We start from the raw sequence: 10415 nt of genomic DNA, 5'->3' as shown, positions 1-10415 counted from the left end.
AGACACATACAAAAATGAAATGGGCAATAAGTACTTGACGGACCCCTCTACCTAGCCTGCCTGTCTACTTGAGAGCTTATAAACAGAACAAGCCCACAGTCAATTCGTTTGATAAAATCCAGGGCCCGGGAAGTCGGAGCTCTGTCGTGATAAACATCGATCTGGCTGAATAGTAAAAATTTTATATAAACTGAATTAAAGTAATCACAATCGAGTATAAAGCGAGGCATCTGTGTTGCGGGCTTTTAACGCAGGATCCCAATATACAACAAATATTTTGCGATTAAATGTATGGAAGTATGGGGAATGTGCTTGTACGATTACTTTTATAAAAAAAAAAAAAAAGAAGAAGAAAAGAAGAAACCCGACATTTATCTGTTATTATGTTCTTTGGCAAATATGAAGGGATATTAATAGATGTAATATTGCTTTTATGTTGTCGAATACTAACATGCTTTAATTTGCAGCTATTCTGGGTATAGAGATAGAAGCGCGGGATAATACAATTGGACATGATTGCAGACATTCCAAAACTTTAATTATTTTATTAAATGTAGACAGGGTGGCGTTTAAGTTTAGTCTTTAATGTAAATTTGCCCCAAGACAGGCAAAAAAATTACATCTGTTGCAAATACTTTAAGATTGAGACCAGAGGAAGATTGACTTAATTCGTTAATTGGGTGTTCGGCAGAAATCGATTTTCGGTACATTATATAGACACAGAAAATGAAGAAACTTTTCATTTATTAGCTGGGAAACATCGATTTTAGAGAGGGTTTATATATACTCCAAGGGCCACCATAATTGCAATATGGACCCAGAGGTATATGGACGAAGTGTTCAAATTGATATGTATCAATTTGGAAATGAAATCGTAGTACGGAATTCAGTAAAGAGAACTAAATGGTAAACTGCTTCTCTGGATACGTGCAGGACTTGGTGCCTGGGATATTTAAACAAGAATTAAAAGTTCTATTAGAATTCATTAAACTAATTCAAATAGCAATTTATAAGTTAATGAAATTCATAAATGGCAAAATGATTGACGACACGGAAGAATGCCATTATGTTTAAAAACGTATGATCCCCTAAGTTTACATAATTATCATGTCTCTATCGGGCAACACAAGGCTGTCTTCTTTCAAAAAATGACTTGTGATTTGTGAATTAAACAAAATGGAAAAATATTTTCCTCGTCAAAGTAAATCATACAATTTACAACAATTTGTCCTGAAAGATTTAAATGGCAACTAGGTTTTTTGGTGTAATTTGAAAAACCACTTATTGGAAATGATGTGTTAAAGATGACAGATCCATTCTATGTCATTTCTGACTGATCAATTATTAGTTTGAAATTTAAGAAAAGGCATTTCGTGATAAAGTCATTTTTGCAAACAAACTTAATAACAGCAAATATTTTAATAGAAAAACTTGGCAATTTCCTAGGGTATATGAAAATTTTCCACCGTCGACTGACGAAATGACTTTCTTAATGAAGTATGATAAAGTTTCAAAATATTCAGTTCGATGGTAGAAAGTTAGGATCGTGGGATTGGGGGAAAATTAAACAGAACCGAAACTTATTTTGCTTGAATTTGAAGACTTAACCAAATTACAAAGCATCAGAGAACATTCTTAGATATATATCAAAAATTGTTCTATTTCGATAAAAAAAATCGTTTAGCGCGTTTCGTCAGCTTAAGTGCCTAGATTGACTACTACGGAATAAACAGAAAAATACAGATAAGAAAGAGATTATTTGTGGAATTTACATAAACACATGAATTTGCCAGATGAATTTCTCAGGTACAATAAATACTTACATATGCATAAGAAAAGGAACTTGAGTTTCTCCCAGACAAAATTTAAATCCAGCAATTGTGTCATCCTTTTTAGAAAAATTATCACCGTAATTTTTAATTTTCAGCTGAATTAAATTTAGGTTTCATCTCTCATTTCGCAGCGATGGACCGACATGGTATTTTGGTCGTCTGTTAATGTTAAACTCCCAGGTAAAAACGGCGACGATACGATCCGACAACGTGTTCCGTGAACCGTGACGAGCGCTCGTGAACCGCCGGTGCTGACTGCTCTGTTGACGAGTAAATAAACAGCAGTGGCGCGTGGCGTTTGTTCATGCTAAGTTATTTCAATTTTGAATGGCCCAGGCGCGTGGCGTTTAAATGCATAATGCGTTGATATCCTGGTGTAATTCTTTTAATGCGATTCTAGAAAGGGGGAAGAGAGAGAGAGAGAGAGAGAGAGAGAGAGAGAGAGAGAGAGAGAGAGAGAGAGAGAGAGTTTATAAATCTTTGTAAATTTATGTTTATTAGCAGACAGACAGATTGGCATGCCGTAGGACTAATGGAATGTGGATGGTTTTAATTATGGGTATTGTTTGATTTAATCTAATTTTCAAATATATAAGTGAATATAACATGTGATATCCTGTGAGGATTCCAGACCCAAATTTAATAAATAAGAAGAATGGTTCACTTAAATTGGATTTGGGACAAAAAATCTAAAAATAGGTAAATCTATATCCGAATAAAAAAAATACAGGTAATGATTTAAAAAGAAAAGGAATGAAATGACTGTTTTTTTTCTGCTTTTCATCATAAACATTTGGATACCAGCACATCAGATATGACAGAACTTACTGCCAAAAAAGTCCCTAGATTTTCTTGGATTGGCGAATTCCGACCCCAACCCCTCGGAGATAGGGGCCGGGAGAGATTATATGGGAGCAAAGTTTTCTTTCCCCGAGATAAAATTAATCTGCTTGGCGAACAATCGGTAAAGAAAGAATCGTTGTGTAGAAATTGAGATTAGATTAAAGCCAATGTACAGCCATACTTAATTAACATTTACTAATTAGTTAAAGTTAATTGAGTATGGGGAAAGCATACATGTATTACTTTTAAAACTTCTACTTTAAAAATGGAGATTTTGATATATACCAGTTAGAGTGCAGCGTAAATTGTACCAGATATTAGCCTATTAGGTCAGTCTCACACTAACTAAAGACTTACACTAGGTAATAAAATGTAATTGTTAAATTGGAAGAGAAAACAATGAAAGTAAAAAATGATAAATTAACAAGTAAAAGGGACCATTGTATATTTTCATCACTTATTAGGTTTCAGGTAAATTTAATTTTTAATTCATTTCATTCACCAGAATACTAGTATCGTTCATTCATTATTTTATTCATTCAGGCATTCCTTCTTTGACATTATACGATAAATCAGATGATGAATTAAACGATTTTGTAAACTTCAGATTTCTGATACATCACTCTGTCAAGATTCTGATGCACGGTATATATTCGATAATAATATTGTTAAAAAGCAGATTCGGCGGCTTGTTTAAATATGATGTTCCGAGATTGTAGAAGACGATAGCTGGCGACAATCGGGGGATCAGTTAGCTTGTACTGATAAGAGGGGAGTCTGCTGCATAAGAGGGGGACTCTTTAAAGTGTCTGTAACGCGCATACTCAGCATCACTCAAAAACGTCATATTCAGCTAGCCTTAGAAACGAATTAGACAAGTGATTTATGGCGGAGAGGTATATGTAAACGAATCAAGGCAAATTATGAAGTTCTTATGGATTGGTGGCTTCATACGGTGTCTGATAATTGAAAAGGATGGGGAGTTTTAATCAGTGGGATACGGAGAGAGAGATTGCCTCTCCCCGTCTCTGTTCATCTCCGATGTTTGTAGTCAGAAGGCTACCGTAAAATCTCTTACAACGCGTGGGTGGTGATTGAAATTAGAAAATGAAGTGGTATAATTAATAGTAAAGAACCCCGGATAATGACAGATTTACAGATATATAATGATTTCAGTACAATATTACTGATTTCTACCAGCATAAAAAATAGTATATATATACTCCGTACACAGATGCAACATAAATTACTCAGAAATAATTAATCATTAACGTTACATGTACATGTAACCAGAAATATTTACAACTTTCCTTTACTGCTGCATGGAAAGCCCGTTCCCAAGGGAAAGGGAAAGGCGGCTGCTGAAACTCAGTGAAAGGGGGTGTTGACCGAAGACCCATAACACACACCAGAATCTCTTCCTGCACAATGATGTCGAACATTGAATTTCTTTTCATGATAAACTAGAAATGACATGCATGTAGCTCTCTGCTAGGAAAAAGAACGGACATTTGTCCGAATTTTCTCAAGCAGAGAGCTACGATTTCCGGAAAACTAAATTTAAATGAGATCTCTGGAAACACATTGGTTATTTTTAGAAACGTATCAGAAACCCTTGGCAATTGAAGATCTATGCCCAACACCAGCTGAAATAGCTTACCAACTTACTGACCTGAAAGGAACGAGAACACAGCCCAACCAACCAACAACTAAACAAATACATGTAAATAAGAAACGGGTTGATCCTCTAGCTATTTTAAGAATCGGTAGGGGAAGAAAGTAGTGCACTTAAAAAATAGTTCCTGTGCATGCTAACAGAAATACAAAATGAGACGCTAAGATATGATTTAAATGTTAGAGAAAAGAACATTGAGCACTCCAATTCATTTCCACATTTAACATAGGTTCGAAAAGAAAGAGCCTGACTACTTTGATACTTTTTCTGCGCAACCGGAAATAGGGAATTTCTTACTTTAATAATAAAAGCAAATCCCCGGATGAACATGTGGCTTTATTTTTGGTGGCTTTATTTGTGGCACAATGTAGAGAAGAGTGCTGAATATGTAAGCATTGTCTGATTGGCTGAAATGAGGTATTTATTTTTTTTTTCATTTTAGAGCAGAAATATTAATGTTTGAAATCAATGATGAAATGTAATAATAATAATACAGAAAATATAGAAATACCATGGAAATTGTGGAGCGGAGAGTGATTTTTTTTTGGGGGGGGGGGCAGAGTGTTATTTACTAGTGGAAAGCTATTAAGTTGTGAACAACTGCAGTTTTGACATATAAAAGCCTTGGGACCCTATAGTTTTATTAGGGGTATTTTTTCATCAAATCAATACAGGGCTGAGCGGGCAAAAGTTTTGCATGGGAAAAAATTCCTATTCTTTTCCAATATTGTCATATGAACCTGTGAATGGAGTATGTGTAAGAAAGATTTTAGAGAGTGAGTAAAACCTGGGAATACGACACAGAGGTAAAATGTAAAGGGGAGGGTGTAATTTGGGTTGGTGATCCTGCCCATTTAGGCCCGTCCGTGAGACATTGATCATATGTGACTGCACTCTGTCTCTTAAACACTTGATTTCTGCGCAGCTTCATTGTTTTAAATCCTGTCATTAACTATACTAATCATACTTACCTGGTGCAGAGGGCACCCTGATCAAGTAGGGGGTCCCTCCAGGGCGAGGCCTTTCCATTGCACTCCGGATCGGCTGAACCCTGCGATCGCCCCAAATGCGGGCGACTCGGGCACGTAATTTTTAAGTGTGGGGGTCTGCGTTCGCGCTTACCCCTGGTACATCAATTTAGAATAAGAGAAAAACTATGCACTCCTGTAACAGTATTCATTTAATAATTCACAAATTTATATATCATTTTTTATGCATGATTTTAATTTACTGCATGCAGATACATGTCTTTTTTATTAATGCAGTTTGTTTTATTTCTTTCAATTTCATTTGTTTATCAATTTGATTTTTAGTTACATTAATTTCATTTTTTCATTGATATTTTTTGTTACTTTTATTTTTTTAATTGTTCCTGTTGAGGATTGTGTGTGTTTTAAATTCTGACTGACTTTTTGAAAGAAGTGTATTTATTTATTCATTATGTTGTTCAATTTTCTTTAATACGTTTTTTACCATGACACAAGTTAGAAGGAGTTATGTCCCTTTGACCGTAACCTATTGTTTACGTAATGCCCACTGTGACGTTGTGTTCGTAACAACAAAAGCGTAGATATCGTCATCCGGTCGTCAGAGAAGCCTGTGAATCCATTTTTCGTGTGCATTTTCAATATTCATTGTGAGGAATTGATTGGAATTTTTGTGAATTTTCAAAGTGGATATCAATTTTATACAGCGTATATAGCAGTGTTTGCTAGTGGTGCATTGGATTACGTTCAAGTTGGAAAATAATTCTCTGCAAGTTGATTTGCACTAGAACTTAGAAGACAAATTATTGGAAGGTTAGTGAATTTTCTAGTTTTATATTTTTATTTGTTTCAACAATTAGCGTCGTGAAAGCCCTTATCCATTCTGCATAGTGACATACCCACTCAACGGCCATTTTTTGAGCACCGGAGTGTTGCTTGGTTGTATACCATATAAAATACATATTTCGCCAAAACTGCTTGATATGAAATATGACAACATTACAAATATTACTAATTTTTTTAAAGTTATTAATAATATGAAAATGACCCTACTCCACCCATCCCCTCCCCTTAAAAAAATTATTTTTTTCAACCCGTTAATTTTTTTATACAATTATCTTTTATGATTTTTTTTAACAGTATACACGTGTGCACATGTGTATGTCACATACACATGTAGGTAGCAGTTACCTTTCTTGTTACGCAATATTATCGTCTCTCCAGGTGTTTACAGTATGCAAAAATTAAAAAGGGCTATTTCATAATATTCTCCGAATCATTGTATTTATATGCCACAATTATTTTATTACATTGTACTTGCTTTTCGGCAGTACATATATTAAAATTGGAACGATACAGAGAAGATTAGCATGGCCCCTGCGCAAGGATGACACGCAAATTCGTGAAGCGTTCCATATTTTTCTTTTTCTAATTTTTCCACTGAAATTTAAAAAAAGATACATATTTTTAAATTTTATTTATTTTTACTTTTTTCACTTTTCTTGATTGTATTTCGACTTTAAAATGAATTTGCTATACTTTATTTCAATTCTTTGAAACCAAACGCGGCGTTTGGTCGATAAAAGAGAATGAGATCGAAATTGGAAGGAAATTGGAAGAAATTGGAACGAGGGCGATATCTGATTGGTCGAACATTTTGGGACTCACCGCTAAGATTCTGAAGCAAGCATGCGAATGGAAGACGCGCAAATTTGTACAGCATTCCATATACTCTTCCTGTATTGTTATTTTTCTTTAATTAATGACACTGAGATCAACAAAATTAACTCAAACGGAGGGGGGGGGGGGGGGGGGTACACTGGTGTGTATAATAGCGTTAATTCGTTTTATTATTCATATCTTGGTTATTGTTTGATATCTTCTTCTCTCCCTATAATAATACTCTTTTTTCTTAGAAAAACAAAAATTAAATTAAAACAATTAAAACGAAAAAAAAAAAAATCTGTTACACTTATTCAGGTGATGGTATAAACGCTGGCCATACGAATGAAAAACGTTGACTGTACGTTGCATTTAGAAAAACGGAGTATGTGTAAGAAAGATTTTAGAGAGTGAGTAAAACCTGGGAATACGACACAGAGGTAAAATGTAAAGGGGAGGGTGTAATTTGGGTTGGTGATCCTGCCCATTTAGGCCCGTCCGTGAGACATTGATCATATGTGACTGCACTCTGTCTCTTAAACACTTGATTTCTGCGCAGCTTCATTGTTTTAAATCCTGTCATTAACTATACTAATCATACTTACCTGGTGCAGAGGGCACCCTGATCAAGTAGGGGGTCCCTCCAGGGCGAGGCCTTTCCATTGCACTCCGGATCGGCTGAACCCTGCGATCGCCCCAAATGCGGGCGACTCGGGCACGTAATTTTTAAGTGTGGGGGTCTGCGTTCGCGCTTACCCCTGGTACATCAATTTAGAATAAGAGAAAAACTATGCACTCCTGTAACAGTATTCATTTAATAATTCACAAATTTATATATCATTTTTTATGCATGATTTTAATTTACTGCATGCAGATACATGTCTTTTTTATTAATGCAGTTTGTTTTATTTCTTTCAATTTCATTTGTTTATCAATTTGATTTTTAGTTACATTAATTTCATTTTTTCATTGATATTTTTTGTTACTTTTATTTTTTTAATTGTTCCTGTTGAGGATTGTGTGTGTTTTAAATTCTGACTGACTTTTTGAAAGAAGTGTATTTATTTATTCATTATGTTGTTCAATTTTCTTTAATACGTTTTTTACCATGACACAAGTTAGAAGGAGTTATGTCCCTTTGACCGTAACCTATTGTTTACGTAATGCCCACTGTGACGTTGTGTTCGTAACAACAAAAGCGTAGATATCGTCATCCGGTCGTCAGAGAAGCCTGTGAATCCATTTTTCGTGTGCATTTTCAATATTCATTGTGAGGAATTGATTGAAATTTTTGTGAATTTTCAAAGTGGATATCAATTTTATACAGCGTATATAGCAGTGTTTGCTAGTGGTGCATTGGATTACGTTCAAGTTGGAAAATAATTCTCTGCAAGTTGATTTGCACTAGAACTTAGAAGACAAATTATTGGAAGGTTAGTGAATTTTCTAGTTTTATATTTTTATTTGTTTCAACAATTAGCGTCGTGAAAGCCCTTATCCATTCTGCATAGTGACATACCCACTCAACGGCCATTTTTTGAGCACCGGAGTGTTGCTTGGTTGTATACCATATAAAATACATATTTCGCCAAAACTGCTTGATATGAAATATGACAACATTACAAATATTACTAATTTTTTTAAAGTTATTAATAATATGAAAATGACCCTACTCCACCCATCCCCTCCCCTTAAAAAATTATTTTTTTCAACCCGTTAATTTTTTTATACAATTATCTTTTATGATTTTTTTTTTAACAGTATACACGTGTGCACATGTGTATGTCACATACACATGTAGGTAGCAGTTACCTTTCTTGTTACGCAATATTATCGTCTCTCCAGGTGTTTACAGTATGCAAAAATTAAAAAGGGCTATTTCATAATATTCTCCGAATCATTGTATTTATATGCCACAATTATTTTATTACATTGTACTTGCTTTTCGGCAGTACATATATTAAAATTGGAACGATACAGAGAAGATTAGCATGGCCCCTGCGCAAGGATGACACGCAAATTCGTGAAGCGTTCCATATTTTTCTTTTTCTAATTTTTCCACTGAAATTTAAAAAAAAAATACATATTTTAAAATTTTATTTATTTTTACTTTTTTCACTTTTCTTGATTGTATTTCGACTTTAAAATGAATTTGCTATACTTTATTTCAATTCTTTGAAACCAAACGCGGCGTTTGGTCGATAAAAGAGAATGAGATCGAAATTGGAAGGAAATTGGAAGAAATTGGAACGAGGGCGATATCTGATTGGTCGAACATTTTGGGACTCACCGCTAAGATTCTGAAGCAAGCATGCGAATGGAAGACGCGCAAATTTGTACAGCATTCCATATACTCTTCCTGTATTGTTATTTTTCTTTAATTAATGACACTGAGATCAACAAAATTAACTCAAACGGAGACACTGGTGTGTATAATAGCGTTAATTCGTTTTATTATTCATATCTTGGTTATTGTTTGATATCTTCTTCTCTCCCTATATTAATACTCTTTTTTCTTAGAAAAACAAAAATTAAATTAAAACAATTAAAACGAAAAAAAAAAAAAATCTGTTACACTTATTCAGGTGATGGTATAAACGCTGGCCATACGAATGAAAAACGTTGACTGTACGTTGCATTTAGAAAAACGGAGTATGTGTAAGAAAGATTTTAGAGAGTGAGTAAAACCTGGGAATACGACACAGAGGTAAAATGTAAAGGGGAGGGTGTAATTTGGGTTGGTGATCCTGCCCATTTAGGCCCGTCCGTGAGACATTGATCATATGTGACTGCACTCTGTCTCTTAAACACTTGATTTCTGCGCAGCTTCATTGTTTTAAATCCTGTCATTAACTATACTAATCATACTTACCTGGTGCAGAGGGCACCCTGATCAAGTAGGGGTCCCTCCAGGGCGAGGCCTTTCCATTGCACTCCGGATCGGCTGAACCCTGCGATCGCCCCAAATGCGGGCGACTCGGGCACGTAATTTTTAAGTGTGGGGGTCTGCGTTCGCGCTTACCCCTGGTACATCAATTTAGAATAAGAGAAAAACTATGCACTCCTGTAAGAGTATTCATTTAATAATTCACAAATTTATATATCATTTTTTATGCTTGATTTTAATTTACTGCATGCAGATACATGTCTTTTTTATTGATGCAGTTTGTTTTATTTCTTTCAATTTCATTTGTTTATCAATTTGATTTTTAGTTACATTAATTTCATTTTTTCATTGATATTTTTTGTTACTTTTATTTTTTTAATTGTTCCTGTTGAGGATTGTGTGTGTTTTAAATTTTGACTGACTTTTTGAAAGAAGTGTATTTATTTATTCATTATGTTGTTCAATTATATTCTTCAATATTTTCTTTAACACGTTTTTTTCACCATGACACAAGTTAGAAGGAGTTATGT

General features: G+C 34.5%; 5 non-coding genes across 5 annotated transcripts; all 5 read left to right on the top strand.

Annotated features, from left to right (window-relative positions):
* Window positions 1–5313: 5313 nt before the first annotated feature.
* LOC134269853 (U1 spliceosomal RNA) lies at window positions 5314–5477 on the top strand. Its single transcript, XR_009992659.1, has one exon. It is a non-coding gene; the product is annotated as a U1 spliceosomal RNA (small nuclear RNA).
* Window positions 5478–6649: 1172 nt separating this feature from the next.
* On the top strand, window positions 6650–6758 carry LOC134269856 (U6 spliceosomal RNA). Its single transcript, XR_009992662.1, has one exon. It is a non-coding gene; the product is annotated as a U6 spliceosomal RNA (small nuclear RNA).
* Window positions 6759–7595: 837 nt separating this feature from the next.
* Window positions 7596–7759, top strand: LOC134269852 (U1 spliceosomal RNA). Its single transcript, XR_009992658.1, has one exon. It is a non-coding gene; the product is annotated as a U1 spliceosomal RNA (small nuclear RNA).
* Window positions 7760–8932: 1173 nt separating this feature from the next.
* Window positions 8933–9041, top strand: LOC134269855 (U6 spliceosomal RNA). Its single transcript, XR_009992661.1, has one exon. It is a non-coding gene; the product is annotated as a U6 spliceosomal RNA (small nuclear RNA).
* Window positions 9042–9862: 821 nt separating this feature from the next.
* Window positions 9863–10025, top strand: LOC134269854 (U1 spliceosomal RNA). Its single transcript, XR_009992660.1, has one exon. It is a non-coding gene; the product is annotated as a U1 spliceosomal RNA (small nuclear RNA).
* The last annotated feature ends 390 nt before the right edge of the window (window positions 10026–10415 follow it).

The sequence above is a fragment of the Saccostrea cucullata genome, unplaced genomic scaffold, assembly GCF_032062105.1.
Source record: "Saccostrea cucullata isolate Sc308-1 unplaced genomic scaffold, CSIRO_AGI_Scuc_v1 ctg16527, whole genome shotgun sequence".
Classification (NCBI taxonomy): domain Eukaryota; kingdom Metazoa; phylum Mollusca; class Bivalvia; order Ostreida; family Ostreidae; genus Saccostrea; species Saccostrea cuccullata.
Note: the sequence above shows the minus strand (reverse complement) of the source record. Positions and strands in the feature narration are given on the sequence as shown.